Genomic DNA, 15,307 nt, shown 5'->3' with positions numbered 1-15,307 from the left:
ACCAAAGCCAGATCTTAAGCTTTTGAGGCTTGAAGCCTGTCGACGCCGCTTTTACAGGAGGGCACAGCGCTATAAACGAAGCTCTCATGCGACGGCATATAACCATAGAGTAACACAGTAAACGTAAAGCGTAGACACTCCGTGGGCACCTGCGGCGGACTTTGGTTCTGAGCGCTCCTAGCAAAATCCGTGCAACGCACCAGCCTCGAAGATGGTGGCTGCACGCCGCCGAATCTCTGAGGCAATAATTTCGGTTTCGTTTTTTTTATTCTTATCTTTTGTGACCCATAACTTTGCATAAATCGAGAGATTTCATTCAGGCGCTTGTGCCGCTGTTTATATGCTGCGACGACGACGCGAGAAGGCGTTTCACTTTATGTTAGTTTTATATATATTCATATTTGCTGTTTCAAGCGGTAACTTAGCACAACAATCATGCCAACTGTTGAGGAAGTAGAACTTTATCGTTTGTGACATTGTACTTCTAGTAACACACACCAAAAGGAGTATCGTAAATAAATGTGCCATGTTCGTTCAATATAAGTCGACCTGCTGCACAGCCAAGAACATGAAAATAGCAGAAAACATTTTATTGCAAAAACGTTGTGAGATAAGTGGCAGGCATGAAAAGAGGAAGTACTGCAAGTAATGGAGAATACTAGGAAATGAATGACGTGATGGTAATAACTTCACACACGCAAAATACATACAAGACGTGTTGCAACTATCCCAAGAACGAAATAAAAACTACGCAGACACGCCAGCAATCAATTTCTTCAATATGGGAATGTTTTAGCAGGAAAAAATATTACGCTTTTTCTTGTACTTCTGCGAAAGAGGGTGATTAAGATAGCAAAATTATGTGAATGTTTGCATGCCAAAATAAAATGGCTACAAAAATCATTGGCCACGCACCATCTCCTCCTCTCCAATGTGTAATCCAGTGCGTATCTGCTTATACAGCTGCAAGATATTGGCATCTCAGTCAATTACGCATTTTGACTGTGTTGGCGGTCTTCGCCTTCTGTCTTCGAAGCCTTGCAATCGTCTTCTGATATTTGGAACTTTGCCCTTGCATATCCATGACGTCCTTTGGCTGTAGATTATATTTTGAGGAAATAGTGGAGGTTCCTACAATACGTAGAATGACAGGTAGAAGGGGAGTAATATTTGAGGAAATAGTGGAGGTTCCTACAATACGTAGAACGACAGGCAGAAGGTAAGCAATACTGGAGGCTTCAAATACATTGAATGTAGACACTACGCTCCCTCGTGTAAGCAATGCTGGAGCCTTCAAAGCTTTTCAATGGCGATGCTGTATTTCTTCGTGTAATTCCTATTTTTCTTATCTAAGGTCAAGGAAGCGTTCTTATAAATGCTAATAAAAAGCAAGAAATTTTCTATGGTAAGGACTCCAAACACAATGAAAACATGAAAACACGTATCTTCAGCCCAATGCAAAACAGCTAACAACACTCGAGCGCACATAACCTGCTGCAGAGGCAGAGAGAGCGCGCATTATCGCCATACTGCAAATATTGCACGTGTACCTCCTTAGAAATAGCTACGCTTTTTTTGCAAAAGTGGAGCACCATACTTTTTCAGAAGTCGCTGGGCGTAACATAAAGCTATCTGCACCGAACGGCGTGTGTTCATAGGCCGCCTTTCATAACAAACCATTTCTGTTTGAATTTCGTAATTGTTTCGAACGTGCCTCGCAGCTAGAACGCTGCCGCGTCGCTGTTATCGCTAGCATCGCCACTCATTATTGCGCATGGTAAAAGAAAAAGAATGTGAAATGAAATTCAGCGTTGCAAATGTACAGCAGCTGTTTATGACTTCAAGGTCACCGCCACTCCTTCATGCGGCTAACAGTGACATAACGAAATACGAAAAAAAATGAGCCTTTAACAACGTGAAAAGTAACTTCCTGTGGCCTTACCATAAAACGGCGACGAAGCAGTAGTGCTGGACGCTGGCAGAAGAACCTAACAACGATCCTCGGGCGCATTTAACAGAACCGCGAGCCCGGCGACGAGACCTGACTAGGCTTCGCACGTGTTGGGTCGTGCCTCCTGTGAAGCTACTAGCCGCAGCCGCAGCCACATTTTTCTGGATGTGCTCTGCCACCTAGCGGAATCGGCGAAGCTCCCTAGCTCGGCTGTGAAACTGCTCGAGTGTCCCCTCTTGTCGTTTACTATGTTATTCTATGATATAACCGCCTAGGTGCAGCCTTGCGGTGGCACACAAAACAAACTTCGTCGAAAGAGCTGGGCCGCACTTTGTACACTCTGAAACAAAATTACACCCTTTGGGTTGTATCTTGCCACACAATAGTAAACGTAATCTGTCTTGCCCGCATTTCCTTTCTTTAACGCTGCGAGCCCGGTACTTCCCGGTAACGAACGGCATGCGTGTTATAAGCATGACAAGCATTCCCGACAAAAGTAGTGGGTGCGGCGTTTTCAAGAAAAATGAGAGAGAGAGAGAAAGCAAGGACAGGAAAGGTAGGGAGGTCAACCAGAAGAGTATCCGGTTTTCTACCCTACACTGGGGGTGGGGGAAAGGGGAATAGAAAGAAGAAGAAAGGGAGAGAGTAAGCACAGAGTACGTGTGGGAGGGACACTATGCACAGGGACACTATAAACGGTCTCTTAAACCGGTGTACCTCAAGTATTGCAGTAATGCACGATTCGCTTTTCGTGTCAGTGACGGGTGTGGCCACGGTCCGAGTATCTTTGACTCGGTGAAAGGTCGTAAGTCTAGTCGGTGTAAAGTTTCCTGCAGAGAGAGGCGTTGTACATCATAGTGGGGGCAAGTACACAGTAGGTGCTCGATGGTCTCCTCGCACCCACAGTAATCGCACATCGGGCTCTCGGCCATTCCCAAACGAAAGGAATATGAGTTTGTGAATGCTACTCCCAGCCACAAGCGGCACAGCAAGGTTGCTTCGCCGCGGGAAAGGCTAGATGGCACTTGTAGCTGTAGCATGGGGTCCAGTTTATATAACCGGCAGTTGAAGGCACCTGAACTCCAGAGTTCTTGCGACTTTTTGCGTGCATATAGGCGAAGTTCCCTGGCAGCGTCAGACCTCGCCAAAGGTATGGAACGCGTCTGAGTATCTTCGTGGGCAGACCGGGCAGCCTTGTCTGCTAGGTTGTTGCCGACAATGCCACAGTGAGCAGGAATCCATTGAAATGTAATGGTGTGCCCTCTTTCCAGAGCATGGTGGTGTACTTCCCTGATGTCAGATATCATTTGCTCGTATACTGTGTGACGTAATGCAGACTTGATGCTGTGAAGGGCTGCCTTAGAGTCACAAAATACGACCCATTTCTCTGTGGGCTCTTCGGTGACGTACATCATAGCGGCATGGAGAGCTGCAAGCTCTGCTGATGTCGATGTAGTCGTGTGCGACAATTTGAATTGAACTGTAACCTTCTTGGCTGGAACGACGAATGCGGCAGTTGAGCTGGCACGTGAGGTCGAACCATCGGTATATATATGTATGCGGTCATGATACGTCTGGTGTAGTAATAGGAGCGTAAGTTGCTTCAGAGCCGGCGATGGATGATTGGACTTTTTTGTAATTCCAGGAATATCAAAATTCACTTGAGGCTGTCGTAGGCACCACAGGGGAGATGAAGGCTTTGTCGCCGGTGTAAAAGATGACGGTATGCACTCTTGATGAGCGCTAATCACTCGTGAAAAGGTCGCTTGAGGTCTTTCGGCTGGTAGGGAGGTCAAATGATGGTCGGGGATTCTTGACAGATGGCGAATGTGCGCTCTGAGAGAGTCGACAACTACGTGTGTCTGGATCATATGGTCCCCAGCGATGGCAATTGTTGCTGCTGTTGACGTGCACCGAGGCAGCCCTAAACACGTGCGTAGGGCTTGACCTTGTATGCTCTCCAAGGCGCGAAAGTTCGTCTTGCATGCATTTGACAACACTGGTAGACTGTAACGTAGGAGTCCGAGAAACAGTACCCTGTAGAGCTGCATCATAGAACGGACTGGTGTACCCCAGTTTTTGCCGCAGAGAAACTTAAAGACCTGAGCAATGGCAACCAATTTCTTCTTTAGATAGACGCAGTGAGGGCTCCACGAGAGGTTGCGGTCAATGATTACACCCAGAAAGCGATGTGTCTTAGAATAGGATACCGCCTGACCATTAATTGAAACAGGATATGATGACATTTGTTTGCGCGTAAAGGCAACCAATGCGCGCTTTTCAGTAGACAGGCTGAGGCCTTGTTCTCGTAGATAAGATGCCGTCATGGTTGCCGCCCGCTGGAGCCTGGCTCGTACCTGAGGTCGTGTCACCGCAGAAGCCCAGATGCAAATGTCGTCGGCGTATATTGAGACGTGAACTGACCGCGGTAGGTACTCCGCTAGTCCTACCAAGACGAGGTTGAACAGAATGGGGCTCAACACTCCACCCTGCGGCACACCATGTCTGATGTAATGTTCCGAAGTTGGGCCGTCTTCAGTCTGTAAGAAAAAGCACCTCTCAGTTAAATAGTCCCGAATCCATTGATACATCCGGCCACCAACTCCAACAGCCTCAAGCGAGTTCAGTATGGCCTCATAGGCGACGTTGTCGTATGCTCCTTTAATATCTAGAAAAAGTGCCACTGATAGGCGCTTGAGGCTTTTTTGATTTTGGACCCAGGTTATGAGGTCAATGACGTTGTCGATGGACGAGCGACCTCGACGAAAGCCCGTCATGGCGTCCGGATAGATGTTGAATCGCTCTAGGTACCATTCCAAGCGAGCAAGAATAATTCTTTCCATCAGTTTACCGACGCAGCTCGAAAGCGCAATCGGACGGTATGATGAGAGCTCAAGGGGAGACTTTCCAGGTTTCAGTATGGGGATCAAGCGGCTCGATTTCCATTGTCTAGGAACGGCGCCATTCTGCCAAGACTCATTGTAGTAGCTGAGCAGCTCATCACGTGCGTCATGCCCAAGGTGGCATAGGGCAGCATACGTGATGCCATCAGGTCCTGGTGACGACGAACGTCTGCAGGTCGCCAACGCAGCATCGAGCTCTTCGAGTGAAAAGAGCACGTTCATTTCTGGTACACGTGCCTCAGGGATGTCATTCAATGCTGCGTCAGTAATGGTGGCCGCGGACCCAGCAACCCGTGCACAGAACTCTTCAGCCACTTGAAGTTCCGAGCGGAGTTGGTATAGGGCCAGAGCAGCAAAGGGCTTCCTTTGATGCGGAGATGAGTGAAGTCCCCTAACAGTTCTCCATATGTGCGAGAGCGATTTTCTGGGATCAAGCGACTGACAGAAAGTTTTCCATCACTTGTCATCCAGTTTATCTATACGACGCTGTACTTTCTTCTGTATGCGTCGTGAAGCCCTCAGATCCAAGACGGACTTCGTGCGCCGATACCTCCTCTCCGCCCGTCGGCGTTCCGCACGAAGCCTCTCCAGTTCCATATCTGAGTCTGTTCGCCTTGCTGACCTTGTGAGCGAGCAGATGGATGTTTTCAATGTCTCTGCGATTGCTTCTTCGATGGTGTGTGAAAGGCCTTCTCGACATGCGTCATTCATATCCTTCTTAAACTTTGTCCAATCAACTGTACGCAAGACAGTAGAGGAGCGTTGCTCAACTCCTCTAATCTTTATGTAGGTTGGAATATGGTCACTTCCATGTGTTTCAATGTCCATGAACCAGTCGACGCTCGAGGCAAAGCGCCGTGACACCAAAGTTAAGTCCAAGCAGCTACTATAGGTGGTGCCTCGCAAAAACGTAGGGCTGCCGTCATTCACACAGCACAAATCATGGTCGGCAGCAAAGGAGGCGAGACTCCTGCCTCTGGAATCAATTTTAGTGCTTCCCCATAGCTGGTGATGCGCGTTGAAGTCACCTGTGATAACCCAGGGGCCATTGTTCATCAGTAATATTTTCTTGAGTCGTTCGCCGTCAAAGTGACCCGCTGGGGATATATAGGCTCCAATTAGTGTGAATGACACATCTTTCTTTTGGATATTCAGGCAGACATATTGGTTGTCGTCGTGAGGCTCTACCGCGTTAGCGACATATGTAAAGTCCGTGCGGATGTAGATGATTACTTTCGTGCTCGCGCCGCATGTGGACGAGACGAAAGATTCGTAACCGGACAGTCTGAGTGGTGTTGACGTATTTGGCTCGCAAATGACCAGTATGGGAAAGCGATGTGTAAAAATGAATTGGCGAAAGTCTGCTATGCGGGTCCTTAGACCCCTAGCATTCCACTGAAAGATCGACGCACCTTTAACTTCAGTGCGGAAGGGGACTATTGTTCGAGCCATGATGCTTAAACGATGCTAGCAAGCACTGGATTTAGTGCATCCAGTATTTGCAGAGAACTTCGAGCTGCTGGGGTTTGCAGCTTGTTCAGTATGATGCGCATTGTATTAATTAGCGATTGCAGCATATCAGCCACCTGCTTGTCTTGGTCGCACAAATCACGGACAGTAGACTTCGGCGGTTGTCCAGCAAAAATTTGCTGTGATTCTGTCGGTGGATGCTGTCGTTTCGGTAGAGCCGGCCAAGATTCTGCAGGTGTGGTCTTCTCAGTTGCCTTGTTCTTCGCGGTCCTTTCGACAGTGTATGGCCCGGGCGGCAGAGGAGGAGGAGGTGTTGTAGGAAGTGCCATGCGCGTCGCACAAATAACAGCCTTCCTTGAGGGGCGCCGGCGATGGGAACGTCGCTTCCTGACTTTTTCGGCGGCTTCACGATGAGATGAATGATCTCTCGCCATCTCTTTCAAGATAGCCATTTCCTTCCTAATAAGCGGGCATTTCCTCGAGGAAGCTTCGTGTGACCCTCCGCAGTTTGAACACTTCATCACAGTCGCGCCACATTTATCTGCAGCGTGGGGCTCGGCGCAACGGGGGCATGCTGCCTGATTTTCGCAGACGCTGCTCACGTGTCCCAGTCTCATGCATTTGCGGCACTGAAGAGGTTTCGCAATGAAAGGCCGCACTGCATGTCTGAAGTGTCCCACCTTAACATGCGAGGGTATATATTTACCCTTGAATGCAATCTTCACGCAGCGTGAACTGCCTAGCCGCTTAACATCAACAATGACCTCATCATTGGCTGGCTTGATAAGAATCGGCAAGTCGTTATTAAGGATGGCGACGTCTACGTCGTAGATAACGCCACTGACTACGTCAGATCCCAGAGGGATGTAAGAGCGCACCTGAATGCCATCGATGTCCGTTACGCTGCGTAGAGTGCTCAGAGCAGCCGCATGTTGGACATCAACCGCCAGTAGATTTTTCCGAGTGTTGACTCGGATGTCCGATATTTCATTTGGCACCAGGGCTTCCAGTGACATCGACACAGATTGCCTGTTGAGTAGCTTCACGTTGACGGTGGGAAGCAAGGGCACAAATATGATGGTATTGGTGTCAGGCCTCTGCGTGTGTCTTACTGTTTGCGTGCTTGACGATGAGGACGTCCTGGTGTTTCTTCTCTTCGCTCTGCGGCTCTGCACCACCTGGAAGTCGTCATCGGAAGTGTCCTCACTGTTGAGAGAGTAGACATGGGTGTCCTCACTGTCGCTGTCGCTCTGCTGACCGTTCCGCTTCCTGGAGGCGGCCGCCGCTGACGCCGCCGTCGCCGGCAGACGTGCGGGGTCGTCCACTTCCATCACGACCGAGCAGGGAGCGAGGACCAGCGGATGAACTTAGAATTGCACAGAAATAAACTGGAGCAAGGAAGAACAGCTTTGTGTCAAAAACACTTCGTCGTCGTAAGGAAACGCAAGCAACGCTAATGACGATTGTTGTTGTGTGGCAGATATACACCCAAAGTGTACCTTTGTCTGATAGTGTAGTTCGCTGTATACACTCTTAAGCAAAATTACACCCTTTTGCCACACAACAATGTTCATCATCTAAGTTGTCCGTATTTCTTTTCTTTAACGCGGCGAGCCCGGTACTTCCCAGTAACGAACGACATGCGCTTTATCAGCATTACACAGCATTCCCGACAGGAAAGTAGCGGGCGCGGCGTTTTCAAGAAAGGAAACGAAAGCAAGGCAGATGACGATTATCGTTGTGTGGCAGATATACACCCCAAAGGGTGTACTTTTGCTTAAGAGTGTAGGGCAAGTGGTTTCGGAAGTGTATGGCGCATAATAAAGGCTCTCCATAATCGTGAGATATGCACGAATCGAACTGCTGCTTTGTGCATAACGACCGGCCGATCGCCGAAAATTCTCGCGAAAGCATTCGCCGACCTTTTCCTGTCTGCTATGTCAGGAAACAACACAAGCGGCGACCTTCATTCTCTGACAAGTCACGGTACCATAACCTCTTGCTATGGTCCTGCTTGCGAGATGGATGAGGCAGACTTCACACTCGATGGGCTAGGTTATGCACTTAGCGTTTTTAAACGCTTCACTTCCCGAGGCGATGACGGCATCACGTACCAAGCCTTATGAAACATCGATGAGGCCTTTCATCAGCTTATTTTGGACGGATATAATGGAGTATTGTTATCGAGTCTGATTCGCTATGAACAGAATTCATCTGTGGCGATACCTGTTTTAAAGCCTGGGCTTCCCGCAAAACACCTCAATTCATACCGACCAATATTACGGACACCTAATCTTATAACGCTGATGGAACGAATGACAGTGTTTCGTCTAGATAGTAGATTACAGGAACTGAATTGCTTTCCTGATCTCATGAGCAGCCGTCGTCGCCATTGTTTAGCCTTCGACAGCATTGCAGACCTTGTATCATCGCTTGAATCTGCTCGAGAAAGCAAGCACTCTGAATATATAGTATATCAAGACATACAGCAAGCATTCGATTCGGTACCACATAGGGCGATTGTTTTCGCACTTATGACTGCGGAAATTTCGGGTTGCTTGCTTCGCTTTGTGGGCCATTATCTATCGGAGCGCAAAATTAAAGTGCGCGTTGGATAGGTGCAGCAAGTGAACCTCGCACTGTTAAGTGTGGTGTCCCGCAAGGCAGCGTCTTATCGCCGCTTTTCTTCAACAGCGTACTTGCTGGACTTCCAAGCCCATTGCCTCAAGAATGTAACTTTACAATAGGCATAGCAACCTATGCTGATGACATCGTACTGTGGATAAGCGGTCCTTCGTACCACAGTCCACGTCTTCGTGGAATTTTGCAGAAAGCTCTGAGTGTCACACCAGAGTACATGGATGAAGTTGGTTTGCAGACTTCGCCCGCTAAGTCAACTGCAACTGCGCATCATCCTGGACAACGCGCTCGTTAAACCATGGGCCGGCTATATACCTAGGAGATACACAGATAGATTGGGTACAGCAACACCGCTACCTGGTCGTAATTATCAATGACCGCCTATCATGGAGCCCTGCAGTCAACTTTGTTCGGTCACACACCCTACTTAGATATGTGGCAGCCTTGGCTGCCAGGGGCGACAGCTGTGACCAGATAACAGCACCACAGGTATATCAATGATCTGTACTTTCATGGGTGCTACATGCCTTGAAAGTGTTGAACGTGCAGCCTAGTTTGATGTTGTAATGGGATCATCGCGTTGCCCTCCGAGTCATTCTTGGTTTACCTCGTCAGGCGCGGTCTGTTCCATTACTAACTGAAGCAGACCAGCTGCCCATCAGGCTGCAAGCAGACCAGAGAGAGTTATGTCAACTAGAGTGTCTACACCGGGCATCAGACGGACAAGCACTTATTAGGCGCCTGATTCAGCGACCGTTCTCCCCCTTGGGGAAAATGGCGGCACATTTCAATACCATTGCTGGCAGCTGAGAAGATGCTACCTCGCTGACCACTCCGAAGGAACACAACAAATGCGCCTTCTCTATTCATCTTTCAATTCCCGAGATGCACAAGTCTAACCAGCCTGTTTCGGCACTATTCCAGTTGGCCCTGCTGCACTCATTTGAAACGTATGGAGACCATGTTAAAGCACTTACGGACGCATCGTTAAGGAGCGACGCTCAAGGCGCTGCAGCTGCATTCTTCTGCCGCTCAACTGACTAAGAGGGGTGTTTCGGATATGTCCTCCATCCTCATCAACAATTACGGAGCTGGCAGTGATTGATGTTGATCTCAAGTACGTACAGGAGGAAATAAGGACATCGAAGGTAGTCATCGTTACATACTCCCCTGCCGCACCCTGCATTCTTTTGAGAAAAGATGCCAATAGCCCAATTCTACGACGTATAATAGGGTCCGCCGACAAAATTACTTATCGTGCGGTTCCCTCCTTGCCCAGTGGATACCTTCGCACACGGGCATTGCTGGAAATGAAGAGGCTGATCGCGTCGCTTCAAATTGTGCTCACCCCGGGAGTGACTGGCCAGAAATATTTCCTGTGATTGACAGCGCCCGTGCGTTCATCCGCCGATACATCCCAAAGCAGTACCCAGACCACCTTGTTGCAAACCCTCCGCGTGTTTGTGGTATTGGTGCGCGAACGCTAGCATCGTCAAGGACGTGTGGAAAGTCCGTCGTGTACGTCCTGTGGCTCTTGTTAGACACTTGAAAACCTTATAATGGAGCGTCCCGCATTCGTCACACAACGTGTACTGCTAATTAGGGAACATGGACTGATTGGACTCAAGTGTACGGCCCTTGACGATTGCCTCTTTCCGTGAGGGACTGCTGCTCAACGCGACTAGGCCCATAGAGCCTTGCTAACTTTCATGCAAAAAAGTGGTTTGGCCTCCCGTTTATAGAGATTTTGTCTGTGTTCCTACTTTCTGTTGTCCGTGTGTCACTCATTTGTTTATTTCCTATTTTGTTTCCTATTTTTTTTGCTTCAAATCTTCCCGTTTCATTCGGTCCTCGCGAAAGAGTAGCCAGGCGTTGTGTCCCTCTCGGTGGCAGTTGTCATCTTGCTCCCTCCCTGGTTCCTTTGTTTGCTTGTATGTTTCCGTATTTAATAATATTAATCATAATTCAGCAGGAGCTCACATTTCTGATGATGACGTGCCCATACCCTACGATGGTTGTTTTTTTCCTTGATGATGTAGGAAATAACTTTGGCTTCTATTTCGCAATACACGCCAAAAAGTGTATTATCGGTAATAAATATCAAAAGAAAGGAAGTAAGACTAACCGCAACGTAGACAATAAAACTTGACAGCATAATAGCCCAGGATGGATGAAAACAACTTTATTCTGAATCCGGCAAATTTGACGACCCGGGCTCAGGTCTCCCATGAGGGGACTTCGAGGCCTTGCCTCGTCGCCGCCTCTCGGGCTTGCTGGACAGCCCACTCTTGTGTCTTGAGGTTGGAGCTGCGCAGAGCGGCGGCCCACTTCGACGCAAGAGCCTCCGGAGCTACTGCCATTGTAGCTGATGTAACCCGACACTCCCACAACATGTGTGACAGCGTCGCTCTAGTTGCCTGACATAATTTGCAAAGAGCAGTCGGGTATTGCGCGGGGAAAATGTGCTGTAATCGCACCGGACTGGGGAAGGTTTGTGTTTGCAATTGTCGCCAGATGACTGCCTGGCGACGTTTCAGCATGGGGTGAGGTGGGGGCAGCAACCGCCTGCCTAGCTGGTAGTGCTTGGTGATGTCATTGTACCTGACCAGGCGTTCTCGCGTGTTTTGAGCCAGCAGTTCTGAACTCGAAGAGGCGGTCTCCGATTCTGCGCGGCGGGTCAGTTCTCGCGCAGAGCGGTGTGCTACCTCGTTCAAGTTAATGAGGCCCTCATCGGTGGGGGTGGCGACGTGCGCTGGAAACCATATGATGGCGGTGTTATCTAAGTGCTGTCGACCAGCTTTCCTTAGAATCTGGAGAGCTTCGGAGGAAATGCGCCCCCGCGCGTAGTTGCGAACTGCGGATTGTGAGTCGCTAAAAACTACCTCGCAGAGGGGGTCGGTAAGCGCAAGCGCAATTGCTACCTCTTCTGCTGTTTCGGGGTATTCTGTTGCGACACTACACGCGTGCGTAAGCCGGGAGCTAACGTCTACGACTACCGCCGTGAACCGGTGTTCTCGTGTGTATTCTGCGGCGTCTACAAAGCGCGTAGTCCTCTTTCCACCCAAGGAGCGCAGCAGTGCCTTGGCACGGGCCTGGCGTCGGCCCCGATTAAATTCGGGGTGCATGTTTCGAGGTATAGGGGCGACAATCAGCGTGTCGCTGAGGTCAGGTGGAATGACCTGTTTCTGACCGTGTTGGACGTGGTAGTTGAAGCCGAGTTTCTGCAGGATGTAGCGGCCCGTGGCTGTCAGAGACATGCGTTCGAGTTGAGAGGTTCTTTGCGCATCCACAATTTCCTCAAGCGTGTTGTATACCCCCAGCTGTAGCAGACGAGCAGTGCTTGTGGACTCCGGTAGGCCAAGGGCGATCTTGTAAGTCTTGCGTATAAGGGTGTTGATTTTCTCCCTTTCAGTGACATTCCAGTTGTGGAAGGCAGCCACATAAGTGATGTGACTGATTGCGAAAGAGTGTATGAGGCGCATGACACTGTCCTCCTTCATGCCCGTGTGCTTGTTTGTAATGCGTTTGATCAGGCGGGTAGCCGCTGTAACCTTGCCTTCGATTTTGCGAATAGCTTCTATGTTTGACCCGTTGGCTGTTATATGCATGCCTAGGATGCGTATCTTCGGGACTCGGGGAATGCAGGAGCCGTCTTGCGTATAGAGGATTATGTCGTCACATTGGCGCGATTCGGCTGTAGGCTTGGGCCGGCGGCGCGAGCGGTACACGAGCAGCTCCGATTTCAGTGGAGATAGTCGGAGACCTGTGTCTTGGAGGTAGGTTTCGACTGCAGAGACCGCTGCTTGTAAGGTGCATTCTATCTGACCATCACTGCCCTTGTTGACCCACAGGGTGATGTCATCTGCGTACAAGGCGTGATGGAGGCCATCGATCTGGTCGAGGTAGGCCGGGAGACCCAGCATAACGAGGTTGAAAAGGAGCGGGGATATGACCGATCCTTGAGGAGTGCCGGTGCTTCCTACTGTATGTTCGTCGGATGTCATGCTGCCGACCGCGAGGGTGACTGTGCGGCGCGACAGGAAGTCTCTGACGTAGTTGTAGCTTCGCTCACCCAAGTTGAGCTTGTTTATGCGGCTCAGGATTGCTGCATGTGCTACATTGTCAAATGCCTTTTCCAAATCTAGACCGAGGATGGCCCGGTTGCCACTAGTTGGGTCATTGATAATCTGGTGGTAGAGCTGGAGCATGACGTCTTGAGTGGAGAGGTGTGACCGAAAGCCCACCATAGTGGGTGGGTAGGCTCCAGTGTCCTCGAGGTGGTGGTTGATGCGGGAGAGGAACGCGTGCTCCATCACCTTGCCAACGCAGGATGTGAGGGAAATGGGCCGCAAGTGATCGAGGCTGGACGGCTTGCCTGGCTTCGGTATCAGGACTGCTTTAGAGCGTTTCCACGCCTCTGGGATGCAACCTGCTCGCCAGCATTTGTTGATGTATGCCGTAAGAGCGGTTATCGAGGCATCATCGAGGTTTCTTAGAGTCTTGTTCGTAACCTTGTCGGGACCAGGTGCTGATTTGCCATTAAGGTCATGGAGAGCTGCGCGGATCTCTGACTCGTGAAATTCTTCATCGAGTGTCACATTTGTCTCTCCACTGTAATCTCCGTGTTGAACATCGGGCCGTTGAGGGAAGTACTTGGCTAGCAGGCGTGTCACGAGCTGGTGATCACTCGTGGTAGCCTGTTCCTTGTGCAAAAGGCGTTGCAGGTTTGCTTGCTGAGCCGACTTGCTCTGCGTTTCCCCCAAGAGGTGACGAAGGAGGCGCCACGTACTGCCATTGTGGAGCTGCCCATCGACCGCGTTGCAGATGTCATACCACTGTTGGCGGCTTAAGGTCCGGCAATGTTCTTCCAGCTGGCGATTGATATGTGCGATCTTCTTACGAAGCTTTCGGTTGTGCCTTTGCTTTTTCCATCTTGCGGTTAGTGACGTCTTGGCTTCCCAGAGGTGGGCTAGTCGGCTGTCGATCTTGTCAACCTGGACTTCGGGTGCGAGCGTCTGCGTCGCCTTGTTCATGTCGTCGTTGAGCGTCTCCATCCATGCCTCGATGTCGTCGATGTTCTGCTCACCTCTCTGTTCAGCTCGCTGCTTTCGGAATTTGTCCCAGTCCGTCCATTTGAATAGCTTAGGAAAAGGGGGTGTACCCGCTTGAGGAATTCGTGTTTCTATGATCATGTGGTCACTACCGAGATCTTCAAAGGTATTGTGCCACATTGCTTGAGGGATGTTACGGACCGCCGTCAGGTCTGGTGTCGTGTCCCGTGCCGTAGAGGTGCCCGTGCGGGTCGGCGCCGTGGGATCGGTAATAAGAGTTAACTCGGCATCATGTAGGTCCTGCCACAGGCGTCGACCTTTGGCGGTAGTGTAGCCATAGCCCCAGGCCTCGTTCGGGGCGTTAAAATCTCCCCCGACCAGAAACGGGTTTGCGCCCGCCAAGGCAAGCGCCCCTCGGAACAGAGAGAGGAAACGAGCCCGTGAGTGAGCCGGATTACTATATACGTTGAGGAGAAATACACTGTGGTTGCGTGTTCTATTGGGAAGGAGCTCTACAAGCATGTTTTCCGCATGTGTGCCGCTTACGCTGTGTTCTTGCGCTACTGTCCCTTTCCGAATTAAAATTGCAAGTCCGCGATCAACGGGAATCGGCGAGGCATGCGCAGTGTAACCTGGAAGCTTTGGTACGGTACCTACTGTTTCTTGTATCATTATGATGTCGGGTTTGGGTTGCGCGTGTCGGATGTATTGTTGCAGCAGTGGTTGCTTCTTATTGAAGCCCCGACAGTTCCACTGCCACACCACGAGCTCCTTAGTGGGGCTGGTCATCGTGGTGCTGTACTTGTGCGTTACCTGAAATAGGGCTAGGGGGAATGACTGTAGGGCCCATGGTGGGCATCATTTCCACGCCTGGGCGAAGGCCTATGTGAGTCTCGATCTTGTCTATATGGACTTCAACCCTGTCTGTTCGAGCAGTGAGGTTATTGACCGCAACGCCGATATTGCGGATCCCGGTTTGAATTTTTGAAAGCAGCTTCCTCATTTCTTCTTGTTCTTTCCGCCAGTCATTTATCGTGACATGTGCTTTGCGCCAATCACTTACTGCTGATTCGAGGTTCTCGAGCTGTTGAGACTCGGAACTGGCCGCCGCGCGTTTCTTTGTGGGCGGCGCCGCACTGTCGTTACCGTTCGTGACGGGAGTCGGGACTAAAGGAGGTTTAGGTATAGATGGCTGCGCCATGGACTGTTTAATCTCTCGAATTTCTTGGGTTAATTGTAGCACGACCGTACGTAATTGTGCGTTTTCGCGCTGCACTTCTTCTAATGCCACA

General features: G+C 50.1%; 1 long non-coding RNA gene across 2 annotated transcripts in view; it reads right to left on the bottom strand.

Moving 5' to 3' along the window:
* LOC139050704 (uncharacterized) overlaps nt 1-15,307 on the bottom strand; it is a 235,648-nt gene that overhangs the window by 23,423 nt on the left and 196,918 nt on the right. The window lies entirely within an intron of this gene.

The sequence above is a fragment of the Dermacentor albipictus genome, chromosome 10, assembly GCF_038994185.2.
Source record: "Dermacentor albipictus isolate Rhodes 1998 colony chromosome 10, USDA_Dalb.pri_finalv2, whole genome shotgun sequence".
In the NCBI taxonomy this organism is placed as follows: Eukaryota; Metazoa; Arthropoda; class Arachnida; order Ixodida; family Ixodidae; genus Dermacentor; species Dermacentor albipictus.
The sequence above is the reverse complement of the archived record's forward strand: the minus strand, read 5'-3'. Positions and strand labels throughout refer to the sequence as shown.